At 45.1% G+C, this 13133-nt stretch overlaps 1 protein-coding gene across 2 annotated transcripts in view; it reads left to right on the forward strand.

Moving 5' to 3' along the window:
- Positions 1-420: 420 nt before the first annotated feature.
- The window catches only part of KLHL5 (kelch like family member 5), a 141323-nt gene continuing 128610 nt past the window's right edge, over positions 421-13133 (forward strand). The window contains exons 1-2 of one of the 2 annotated variants that reach the window (XM_030191298.1): positions 421-903; positions 10839-10921. The gene's annotated coding sequence lies outside the window, so the exon portion shown is untranslated. Of the gene's footprint in view, positions 904-10838; positions 10922-12844; positions 12866-13133 lie in introns of those variants that run through there. The other variant, XM_030191299.1, reaches the window with a different exon arrangement.

Genomic DNA, 13133 nt, shown 5'->3' on the forward strand with positions numbered 1-13133 from the left:
TTTTAAAGCTGTTTTAGTGATATTCAAATTTTATTTCATGATATTTATATCTAGATATGGGAAGCTTTCAAATAAATTTAAAAACCTATCAAATAAGTAAAAAAAAAAAAACTTTTGTCCTCCACCTACTGCCTATCCAACTGGCACAGCTTTAGACTTTTTACAGATGGACCACACATAGGCAGACCCTTATTTTTTAATAATCTTTTTGCTATGGTTTTCAATAACGTTTGCTATTGTTAGGCGAACCAGTGTGTAGGCAATACTGCCAGCAAACTCCGCCTACTGGCTTCAGCCCAATAGGCAGTTAGGCACATCCCGTCTCCTGGTTTTATCCAACCTCCTTGGTAGAATTATTGCACAAAAATGAGGCTTGGAATGGCACAGAGAGGCGGCTACAACACAAGACTGAGGCTTGAAACGCTCGTTGGTTGACCAGTGAATATCGTCCACATAAACCCACGCACACTACAAGAAAGTAACCCGAAAACCATCTGAAAACCTCCAACTGCAAATTTTTTTCCCTTAGTCGGTCTTCAAAAAGTAGCCCAATCCAATCTGCGCCCACCTAGCAACATTGCATGCAAGCTCCGCTGATTGGCTACAAGAGACAGTGCCGAGAACTCCCGAAGGTTCTGTTGATTGGCTGCAGGCAACCAGGAAGCGGTGCTGGAAAACAGCCAGACAGGGCTAGCTCGGTGGAAGTAGTGGAATGGGCTTTTTTTTGTTTTGTTTTTGTTCTTGTATCCGCCGTCACAAGTTTTTGTTTTTGCTGCCGTATAACATTAGCAAAATTTAAAGTGAGAAAAAATGGTGGTGAATTTTTGCACTTTTTGGATGTATTCGATGTTATGATGGGTCCAGTTATCTTCTCGTACATCTGGCAACACTGACAGAAGGAAGGTGAGGGAAGCTGAGCAGATTTCACAAACTGATGGTGACCACTGGGGTGAGGATAGGATCAGACGATGGAGGCTGGTAGAGGGATGGGGGATGGCTGGCTGTGAGGGAAGGGAAGCAGGTAGGTACCTTAAGTTGAGGGAGAGAGAGGTGAGTATGCCCGGAGAGGGGGATGTGTGTGGATGGTTCAAGAGTGCAATGGGTGGATAAGCTGGGACTCGGAGACAAGAGAATGTGAGCAGAGAGTAGGATTGTCACCTGACTACGTCATAATGAACAAGTTAATGTAGTCCAGGTTTTATCGTATTGCATGCGTGGATTTGTAGTTCTGATTTTCCTAGTGAATTTCCCAAGAAAAAAAAATAAACTTATAAGAGGAGGGGGAGGAGAGTGGCCTACTAACTTATGGTTAGGTCTTTTGGGGGAGAGAAGGAATTAATTTGCCAGGTACATGAAAAGAAATGTGGGCAGCAACTACTAGAATTTGTAACAGCAAAACAATTGGTGTTGTGTTGCTGCAAAAAAAAAAAAAAAATCAGTTTAGTACAGTCTCGATCATCTGACCTTCACTAATCTGACCATCCATATCTGACAGACCCTCCCCCCACCTCTGGTGATTTCATTGCATTTTTTTCTATTAAAAATCTTTGTTTTAGAACAATTTTTGAAAATCAGGAACTCGTTGCCTGTTTATTCATTGTTTGAGGGGTTTATGCAGTGTCTTCTGTATTATCTGACTTTTATCTGTAGTAGACCAGTTCATACTAATGGGTTGCGTTCATCCACCAGTGCAGACAGAGAAAAAAGATCCAAGTGATTTGCGCCTTAAGGGTATTGTGCAGCCTGGAATGTTCAGTATTTTCTGTCTCCTAGCAGATGGTGGACGTATCGTGCAGCTTCTCTTGGTGCTGGCAGGCTCCTGTCCCAGCTCGTCTGGATGACAGTTGAGCAAGGGGTGTGCTGGTACCCGGATTATTTTAAGATGACACCCAGTGGTGCTGGGTCCCTCGTCTGTCAGCTAGGGTGACACCTAGTGATACTGGGTCCTTCCCCTTCCCTCACCCGCTTGTGGCTTCTGAGGCTTGGCTGGGTTTATGAAGTGGCATGAAGCAGAATCTCTTCTGGGATGTTGTCATGAAGGGCAAATATGTGTTCCTTGTTTCAGGTAAGCTGGGTTTATTTTTTTCTTGCTGAGGGGCTTTTGTTCCGATGTTTCCTTTAAAAAAAATAATGACAGTGGCTTTCTTTTTTCTTTGGTTATCTGATTCCCGTTTGTATCAGTTGGACTCCTGAGGCTATGCAGCATGTGTGGGTTGGTCATTGTGGCAGTTCCATGTGTGTTTGGTTTTGGCGGGCTGTTTCAGCACGTCATTCTGGGACCTGTTTGTGTTGATTCCTTCTTCCCTCAGGCTTCTGCTAACCACCATGGATGGGTATCTTTCCCTTGTTTCTGCTTCGGAGCTCTAGTGGCAGTGTTTGGTTTCACTTCTACTTTTTTGGTGGATTTGTAACTTCAGGGCTGATTTTTCCTGCCCTGGGCTTTGTTGTTTCAGATTGCCGCCTCATCACACTTCCTGGACTGGGAGGGGGGGGGGGTGACTCATGTTTTTATTACTCCCCCCCTTATTTTCCTGGTGCCTTCCTGTCCAGGGTTGTGGCATTTGCCTTCTGGGCTCACGGTTTTGGGGGTTGGTAGCCTTCTTTGGCACTTTGGTGCGAGTGCCGGCCGGATGATTGGGGCGTTTTTTGTTGACTAGCCTGTTTGCTCTTCTCCCAGTTTTGTTGGGAGCAGGCGGTTTCACGGCTGCGGGGCTCGTTTACAGTAGTTGCTGCTGTAGAAGAATACGGTGGTGCTCTTGTCGCCTGGCGGCTGCATGGCCTTCATTTTTTTTTTTTATCTATGACCTTGCTCCACTGGGTATTGGCCTCACCCAGGTGCTTGCCTAGTGATCTTGGCAGTGGCAGTTTGGCCTTGAGGGGTGAGTACATGATACTTTTTTCATTCCCTGCTGGATTTGAGCCTTAGGGGGCGAGGTTATATGGTTCTTGGCCCTCTGTTCTCGGTACCTCTCCATGTTCTCAGAGTATGTGGGCCAGGCCCTCTGTTTCTACGCCTCTGCATTTCTCTCTCTCCTGTTAGGTGCATTCCCTGTCTTATTAAGGAACTAGGCTCCTTTTGTGGATGCAGAGCATGGTGCCATTTCGGCCTGTGCAGCAGAGCTGGCTCACCCTATGCAGTGGGGTGTGACTCCCATCTCTGTAGGTTAGTCAATGCTCTGCCGCTGCATTTAAGGCACTGTTCCATCTATGCAGATGCTGCACAGATCCTTCTGTGTGCTCCCCTGCTTCATTTCTGCCTACGACGGTAGAGCACAGCTCCGGCTAGATCTGTTGAATGTGGTTTCATCTCTACAGGGTGAATGCTTTTCCATCCTTGCGCTTGGAGTACAGCTCTGTCTCTGCATTTTCTCAGGCGCTCCATCTACATCTGTTGAGCGCAGTTTCTCTATATGTGGTATGCAGCTTCAGATCTGCTGGCTGGCATGCAGTTGTCTCCCGATGTTGTCTGCAGCTCCATCGCTTCAGGTTTGGAAGGCCGCTGTCTCTATGCATCGCACACCTTCATCTTGCCTGTCTCTGCTTGTTGAGTGCGGCTTCTTCTCGGCAGGGTGAGAGCATCTCCATCTCTGCAAGTCGAGAGCAGCTACATCTCTGCCATTGGAGCGCAGCTCCATCTATGCTTATGGCTTGCAGCTCGCTGCACGTTGAACACGGGTCCGGCTTCACACGTTGAGCAGGGCTTTGGCTCCACATCTTGTGTGAGTTCGCACCGCATGTTGGACGTAGCTCCCTCTTGGCGTAGGGGCCACATCTCCATCTTGGCTTGTGGAACACGGATCCATCGCGGCATATGGATGAAGTTGCTTTTCTGCATAGGTAGCGCAGCTCCATCTTGGCATGTTGATCATGGTAATATATCTGTGGGTAGGGCATGGTTTCATCAATGCATGTTCAGCGCAGCTCCATCTCTTCAAATTCAGCACATTCTCATCTCAGCATGTGGAGCACAGCTCCATCGATACATGGCTCCAACACTACAAGCTGAGTGAGGCTCCATCGCTGCATTTTGGGCACGGCCCCCTTGCAGCATGTGGGGCACACCTCCTACTCAGATCATTCTGCACGACTCTGAGCCTTTTATGCATGGCATGGAGTCTTTGCATGTTTCCATTGTGCAGATTCTGGATTTTTTGCAGGACGGTTTTGATAAAGGTTTGGGCCTGGCTTCTCTGAAGATTCAGGTTGTTGCCTTGGCTTGTTTTGGGGGGTCAAGTCAGGGGTAAGCCTTTGGCGAGTCAATCTGATGTGGTTCGATTTCTCCGGGCGGACTTCTCGATACCCTGTCCTCACTTGGATTCCAGGGCTCTGTCCTTTCCTGGTTCTCTTCCTACCTCTCCCTCCGCACCTTTAGTGTTCAGTCTGGTGGATCCTCTTCTACTTCTATCCCTCTGCCTGTCGGCGTACCTCAGGGTTCTGTTCTTGGTCCCCTCCTCTTTTCTATCTACACTTCTTCCCTTGGTTCATTAATCTCATCCCATGGCTTTTCCTACCATCTCTATGCTGATGACTCCCAAATCTACCTTTCTACCCCTGATATCTCACCTTGCATCCAAACCAAAGTTTCAGCGTGCTTGTCTGACATTGCTGTCTGGATGTCTCAACGCCACATGAAATTAAATATGACCAAAACCGAGCTTCTCATTTCCTCCTCCAAACCCACCTCCCCGCTCCCCCCGTTTTCTATTTCTGTTGATGGCTCTCTCATTCTCCCTGTCTCCTCAGCTCGAAACCTTGGGGTCATCTTTGACTCTTCTCTCTCCTTCTCTGCTCGTATCCAGCAGATTGCCAAGACCTGTTGTTTCTTTCTTTACAACATCCGTAAAATCCGCCCCTTTCTTTCCGAGCACTCTACCAAAACCCTCATCCACACCCTTGTCACCTCTCGTTTAGACTACTGCAATCTGCTTCTTGCTGGCCTCCCACTTAGTCACCTCTCCCCTCTCCAATCGGTTCAAAACTCTGCTGCCCTCTCGTCTTCCGCCAGGGATGCTTTACTCATACTACCCCTCTCCTCAAGACCCTTCACTGGCTCCCTATCCATTTTCGCATCCTGTTCAAACTTCTTCTACTAACCTATAAATGTACTCACTCTGCTGCTCCCCAGTATCTCTCCACACTCGTCCTTCCCTACACCCCTTCCCGTGCACTCCGCTCCATGGATAAATCCTTCTTATCTGTTCCCTTCTCCACTACTGCCAACTCCAGACTTCGCGCCTTCTGTCTCGCTGCACCCTAAGCCTGGAATAAACTTCCCGAGCCCCTATGTCTTGCCCCATCCTTGGCCACCTTTAAATCTAGACTGAAAGCCCACCTCTTTAACATTGCTTTTGACTCATAACCACTTGTAACCACTCGCCTCCACCTACCCTCCTCTCTTCCTTCCCGTTCACATTAATTGATTTGATTTGCTTACTTTATTTATTTTTTGTCTATTAGATTGTAAGCTCTTTGAGCAGGGACTGTCTTTCTTCTATGTTTGTGCAGCGCTGCGTATGCCTTGTAGCGCTATAGAAATGCTAAATAGTAGTAGTAGGTAAGTCTCCTCAGACTGCTGAGGCACAGCACTTTTCCTTCATGGTTTATTAACTTGGTCCTCTAAGTGTTGGTTTAGGCCCCTTTTGAGCCGCTATATTCTGCTTCACTCAAGGATTTGACTTTGAAGGCTGTGTTCCTGGTCGCGATGGCTTTGGCTAATTTCTTGTCGGAGTTGCAGGCCCTTTTGTGCAGAGCACCCTTCTTGGAGTTTTCCAGGGAGAGAGTGATTTTTAGGCTTGTGCCTTCCTAAGGTCTTATCATCCTTTCATTTGAACCAGGCTATTGTGTTGCCTACTTTGGTTCTCAGTCCTGTTCTGATGAGTAGCATCATTTCTGTAATCTGGATATGAGGAGAGTTGTTCAGGAGTAAGTGCGTAGGATGGAGGACTTTCAGCGATTGTCTCTTCTCTTTGTGCTGCTTGGGGGTTCGCGTAAGGGCTTGGCTGCTTCCAAAGTTACAATTTTGCGGTGGATTAAGGAGACGATTGGTTCTGCCTATATTCTTGAGGCAGAATGGTGCTGGAGGGCATTTGAGCTCATTCTATGAGAGGGGTGGTCTCTTCTTGGGCTGAGTGGTTCCTTGTCCCTCCATTGGACATCTGTAAGGCAGCGACTTGGTTGTCTCTTTACATTTTTGTTCATTATGAAGTGGATGTTCAAGCGCGTCAGGAGGCGTTTTTTGGTGAGCACATTCTTACTGCAGGACTTTCTGGGTCCCACCCTTAATTGAGCTGCTCTGGTACTTCCATCATTCATTTTTGGGCTGGTCCGGAGAGATGCTAAGGAAGGATAAATTAGGTCTTACCTGATAATTTTCTTTCCTTTAATCCTTCTGTACCAGCCCAGGTCCTGGAGGGTATACTGGTCTTGATTCCTGGATAGTTATGTTTTGCTTTTATTTTGGCTTTGTGGAGAGAGAGCTGTTTCTGTTCTTTCGTTACTAATTAAAAAATAAATAAAAGCAACGAGAACAAGTTTTAGTTCTCTTTCTTTGCCAGCTTAGTTGTTTGATTCTTGTGTGGCTGTTTGGGATCCGCCCTTGAGCACAAATGCAGATTCTTGTCTCTTTCCTCAATTCTTTGGTACGGAGATAGTTGTTTGATTCTTGTGTGGCTGTTTGATGTCTGGCCGCGAGCACAGAATCAGATTCTTTTCTCTTTCCTCCATTCTTTGGTACGGAGATACTGATTCTGACTGAGGCTCACGTGAGAATTGGAGTTCTCAGTCTCCACCTGCTGGGTAGGCATGCACAACCCATCGGTCATTTTTGGACTGGTCCAGAGGGACTAAAGGAAATAAAATTAGCAGGTAAGACCTAATTTATTCTTTTTTTTTTTAGCAATGATCTAACCGTGACTTTCATTGAATCGTGGAGAGAATCAGAATTAAGGGACAGGTTGACTAGTGCTTGAAGTATCAGAGCTATTTTTGGTCCCATCCTTCTGAAAATTAAGGATCTACATATTCTTGCACTTAAAGTTCATTATCCTATCCTTACCTCATTAAATCTTATCTATAATCTCTCTGTAAAATGCATACTGTGGAATATCTACATTGTGACAATTTACTGTCATGGGCAAAAATCACAGTATCTCTGCTTATTCCTTCTTGTAAATAATTTGTGAAACTATTAAACAGTAGAAGTTCAAGCATTTATGGGGCCCTATTTGTCTGAAAATATATGCCTTTAAGGCATCACCAGCAGGGCATAATTAACCCTTTTATGGGCTCTAATACATTGAGCCCCTCCCCCCCAACAAACAGGGCCATGTACTACTACTACTATTTATGGTTCTAACTGCACAGGAGGAAGCAGCAGGTAGGAAGCACTGTTAGCCAACCCCTCCTGCTGACTGGAGAACAGTACATAGAAGGTGGGGAGAATAGATAGGCCTCTGCAGATATGGATGGCTTTGATTCTCTGCCCCCCTTCTTTCTTCCAGTAGCTAATGTACCATTGCAAAAATCTGCCTTGAAAGCCACTGAATTAACACCTATGAAAGGGACCCTCCTTAATGTTTGGGTGCTAGGCACATACCTAGTTTGGCTATGCTTAATCTTGCCCTGCTCCTGGCTGATTTCTCTTTAACCAGTTTATGTACCAACAATTAGCATCTCTACCTCATTATCTATAATTTGAGAATTTGCCTTTCACAGCAAATCATTAAAAAAAAAACTATTGCCCTGATTCTAGGCTGGTGCTTGTAATTATTCCTATTCCCTGTGCGTGACCAGCTACTTCTTCTGTTTAATCACTTTTAGGATTTTTGCAAGGTTTTTCCCTAGAGTTTTCATTGGGTTAAGCTTATTAGGGAGGTCTGATTCTGAGTTAGTTCCCTTTTTGCATATGGAAACAAGATGGCCATTAAGAGCTATGAGGAGCCTCCTCTGCTTTCCTCTGCTTTTTATTATTATTTTTTAAATTTCTAAACCATTTCAAAATTACACCTCTTGATACAGAAACGCAGAGGTACATAGAACAGAGGAAACGCAGAACCATAGAGATAATTTACAACTCTTCCTTAGACCACTACAAAAGACGGGCGGGTAAATAAAGACAGGGAAGTCAAAAAAACAATTATGTAAAGCTTAGCAAGACATTTCACCCATTCTAAATATCATGCCTAATATTAATCATCCTTGCATGATCTTTTTCAAGTCCAGGAAAGCTCTTAATTGTTCTGGGGTAAAAAACACATATTTAGACCCAGCAAATCTAACTAAGCATTTACAGGGGTATGCTAACAAAAGGGTTGCCCTGCCTCAGTGCTCTAGTCTCCTGTCTCATAGCAAGAAAGAGTTTTCTTCTTTCTTGAGTTGTCTTAGTCACATCTAGGTAAACCCAAGCTTTTTGTCCAAAGAGAGCCTGTGATTGATGGAAATAAAATCTCAATACAGCATTAAGATCTTGTTCAAATATGAATGAGACCAATAAAGTAGCACTTTCAGTATTTTCTGTTATAGATTCTTCAAGAATTGCTGAAATATTATTCTACTACTACTACTACTACTATTTAGCATTTCTATAGCGCTACAAAGCGTACGCAGCGCTGCACAAACATAGAAGAAAGACAGTCCCTGCTCAAAGAGCTTACAATCTAATAGACAAAAAATAAAGCAAACAAATCAATTAATGTGTAGAGGAAAGAGGAGAGGAGGGTAGTGGATACAAGTGATTACGAGTCAAAAGCAATGTTAAAGAGGTGGGCTTTCAATCTAGATTTAAAGATGGTCAAGGATGGGGCAAGACGTAGGGGCTCAGGAAGTCTATTCCAGGCATAGGGCGCAGCAAGACAGAAGGAGCGAAGTCTGGAGTTGGCAGTAGCGGAGAAGGGAACAGATAAGAAGGATTTATCCAGGGAACAGAGTGCACGGGAAGGGGTGTAAGGAAGGACGAGTGTGGAGAGATACTGGGGAGCAGCAGAGTGAGTACATTTATAGGTTAGTAGAAGAAGTTTGAACAGGATGTATATCTGGACCATGCTCTCCGTCCATATCCCCTTGGGTCTTGTGGAAACTGATAAATAATAGATCTTATTTAAAGGAGGAATTGCATCAGATGTATAAAGCAGAGTCTCTATCAGATATCTCTGAAAGAGATCCAAAGGTATTGTCTTGGGGGATCTTTGAAAATTCAGTAAGCGGTAAGTTCAATCTTCTATTAAAGTTCTCCATCTGCTCAGTCTTCCTATGAATTAATATTTGATCTTTCACAATAGTTGACTTAAAGTCCTAGAAACCTTTAAACTCCCCCTGAACCTGCTCAATTTTTCTAGACTTTTCCATCTTAACCGTCTCCACAGATTTAGCCAGCTCATCCACTTTATTTACCAAAGCAGTTACCTCTTCTGTGGATCAGGTTACAATAGAAGTAAAATTTTGCAGCTCTTTCCAGACTTCTTCAAGGGTAATCACTGTGGGGGCATTCTTCTCTGCCCCTCCATTAACACACTATGGCGTTCTGCTCTCCAGCGCAATGCCCTCTTCAGAAAGCTGCAACGAAGTGACTTCTGCAGTATATGCCTTGCTATCTGATGCGATCACTGGACACTGTGGAACATTAGGCTCTGGAGGCGAAAGAGTCATATCATGTCCCAAAGTGGTAGGCTCTCCCTTAGCCGATTCCAAAGCAGGACTTGCTGCTCCAACTTAGGAGTCCTGATGGTGAATCGGTCCATTGTTTGCTGGATTGAGGTTGTCATCGAGATTGTGGAGGGAGCAGCCTGCATTGCCCCTTTCCTCTTGGTATGCAGCATAGGTACCACAGTAAAAGAGAAAGCTTCACCAACTTCAACAGCAGTCCCGTACAGAGCGTTGTGTGTATGCCGCCATCTTATCTTCTCCCCCTGTAATTGATTTCTGGTATACTAAAAGTACAGCATATATGCAACCATTCCAGTTACCCAAATATCTTTTGGATGAAATTCATGTGGTCCTGGTGCTTTATTAACTTATAAACCTGTTCTTTTTTTTTACTTGATCATGCTAGAGTAGATCTTAGTAAATTTGAATGGTTTATGCAATGTTTGATGTCATGAGGATATATTAGATCCAGTGTATGATTTAGATGGATTTGAAGCTCTTGACTTATGGCAGGGGTTCTCAACCCACTCCTCAGGACACACCTAACCCACTCCTCAGGACACACCTAACCAGTCAGGTTTTTAGGATATCCAGAATGAATTTGCATGCACTACCTCCATTCTATGTAAATTCTATCTCATGCATATTCATTATGGGTACCTTGAAAACCTGACTGGCTAGGTGTGTCCAAAGGACTGGATTGAGAACCCCTGATTTATGGTTATAATTGCCATAGTGTGCAGGGCTGGAAATATATTTAGAAAGCCTCTGTGCCAGCCGGAGTCAGGCTTTCTTTCTGGCTGGCCTGTTACATTTTTCAGTCTTGATAACTAGACTAAGGTAATATTCTTTGAATATTTAGACTGATAGGATAAAAAGGTTTGGTTTAAAATATTTAGTTTGTCAGGATTGTCAGATGTTGCACATGGCTTTTGTATTCTATAAGCAAACCTTTTGTGCAGCTGGAAATATGGTCAGAAAACATATCTGGTGATATTAGTGGTGGAAGGATAGATGAATTCTGCTAATAACATATGTTTTATTATGCACAGAAGGCCTTTAGTTAGATATAAAGCAGTAATACTCCTTACTACCTTTTTGATTTTAGCAGTGTATTTAAGACGGGTACATTTAAAAGTCTCTCATCTTGGCATGGTTTTCCATCAAGTAATGATTGTTCATTCTTTTCCCTCCATTAGTATCTTCAATGTTCCTGGAAAAACCTTGCGGGATGTGACCAAATGACTATGTAGGTCTTTGACCATCTAGAAGAAAAGCACAGGTAAGCACAGCTTGTTTTTATTTATATGTAAAATGTTCCATTTTCAAAGTTAAAGCATAGTGATGGTTAATAGCAGACAGTATTGATCCGGTGCTTGCATTACTCCCGACTCCATCTCAGCGCTAACTGATGAGTGTCTTGGCGGTCAGAGCCAATATTCAGTGGCACTTTACAGTTAAGTGCTGCTGAATATTGGCTCTTGGACCATCTAGTGTGGTTTAACTGGACAAGAGCCCTTTCTTCTTGGTTAAATTGCTTTGAATATCTGCTCACACTGGTGGTAGCTATAACCAGTGATGTGATATACTGCCTCTGAGCTTTCTAAAGCTTAATATTCCACAGCATCCTGACAAGACCATTCCAGATGAATGGATTGTGTCCCTCTACCAGCAGATGGCGACAAAGGAAGAAAATAGTTCTTTTGACTTGCTCCTTAATGGTATTATGCAGATAGAATGTTCAGTATTTCCTCTGTCTCCCAAATGGATGGATGACGGGCTAACAGCCCTGCTTCTGACTGGGTTTCTAACTAGTTTCAGTTGAGCTTTAACTACCCTTTTGGGGTTTTCTGCTCCTGAGCCAGTTTTATACTGTGGAAGTCAGCCTGCTCTTTTAGCACAGGTCCCATTTTATGCAGTGAGACCTAGTTACTGATAACTGGGGTTGAGTAAAATATCACATCTCTTAACAGTAGCTCACTTTGCTAACTCCCCCCCCCCCCCTTATTATGTAATGTTGAATTGTTTGTGATTAACAGGGCCGCCGAGAGCCAGAGCCGGGCCCGGGACAAGGCCGCCCCCGGGGCCCCCCCCCACCCACCCTACCCGAGGTCATCGTCGCCGCCGGGCCCCCCCCACCCGAGGTCACCGGGCTCCCCCTCCACCCGCTACCAGGCCCTGAACCAACCTTAAACGCCTCCTTCCTTTCCTTTCACCACCTTCGCGGCAGGCAGCAGCAGGGCAGACCTCTCCTTCCTTCCGTGCTCCGCCCTCGCGGATGTTACGTCAGGTGAGGGCGGGACACGGAAGGAAGGAGTGGCCTGCCCTGCTGTTGCTTGCTGCGAAGGTGGTGAAAGGAAAGGAAGGAGGCGTTTAAGGTTAGTTAGTTCAGGAGCGACGGCGGGCGGGCCTGACTGTGGTGGCGCCGGGCCCCCTCCGGAGGCCCGGGCCCGGGGACTTTTGTCCCCCCTGTCCCCCCCTCTCGGCGGCCCTGGTGATTAATACTAGACTTAACTCCTTCGGTTTCCCAATCTCTGTAAAGCAATTTTTTACTTGTAAGAATTTTATAGAATAACTTTATCTTGTTCTTGAAATTTGACCACAAATTCATCAAGCTGCTTAACCGTACCCATTCGGGTAGCTTCAGTTTGAGCCACTACTGCTCAAGGAGGGAGCCAAGGTTGAAACTTCAAAGCCAACAGCTCTGGGCATGATTCCTATAGTCCCACTAACTGCTTAAGCAAGGGGGGTCTATAATATCCCTTAGAAGGGTTGACATTCTTTCCCCATCCAAGGAGATCACTGAAAGTTCTCCTCCAACTTCATTTGGTTCCCTCAAAAGGCTTCTTTCTCTTCTAATAGATCCCTCCTCACTTGTCTCAGCTCCAGCGGTAAAACTCCCTGGCTTTCCTGCTACACCTGGTCAGTATATGATGTCATAAAAGGTGTCCTGGCAATAGCAACTGCAGCTCTGGGGACAGCTCTGGGGACAAGGACAGCTGGAGTAATAGAGTACAGTCCTCTGTACTCAAGGAGGCTTCAAACTGTGGCAAAATTGGGGACAGCTCTGGGGACAAGGACAGCTGGAGTAATGGAGTACAGTCCTCTGTACTCAAGGAGGCTTCAAACTGTGGCAAAATTGGACCCCTCCAATTCTACTCTAGCCCTCTTGTGCCGCTGTTCCTAGGCTGGATAAGGCCGGTCTGCCATACATTTCCATTTGCAGGTAAGGCAGTCTTGTAGTTGGCCATATGGTTCCCTGTATAGCGTCTCTGGTAGATCTGCTGGCCAAGGTACGGAGCCATGGGAGCCAACTGCATACATCTGTCATGTAGCTCCTTCCTTCCGTTTAGTAAGCTATTTTAAAACCTTCAGAGTTTGAACTTATGTTGTTGAAGTCAGATACCATCCTCGTCTCCATCATCTCTTGGAAGGCTATTCCATCTTCTTCATAAAGAAGTGTCTGTAATTATTCTTGTATAGTTGTTTTCTGG

This window comes from Microcaecilia unicolor, chromosome 2 (assembly GCF_901765095.1).
Source record: "Microcaecilia unicolor chromosome 2, aMicUni1.1, whole genome shotgun sequence".
Taxonomy (NCBI): Eukaryota; Metazoa; Chordata; class Amphibia; order Gymnophiona; family Siphonopidae; genus Microcaecilia; species Microcaecilia unicolor.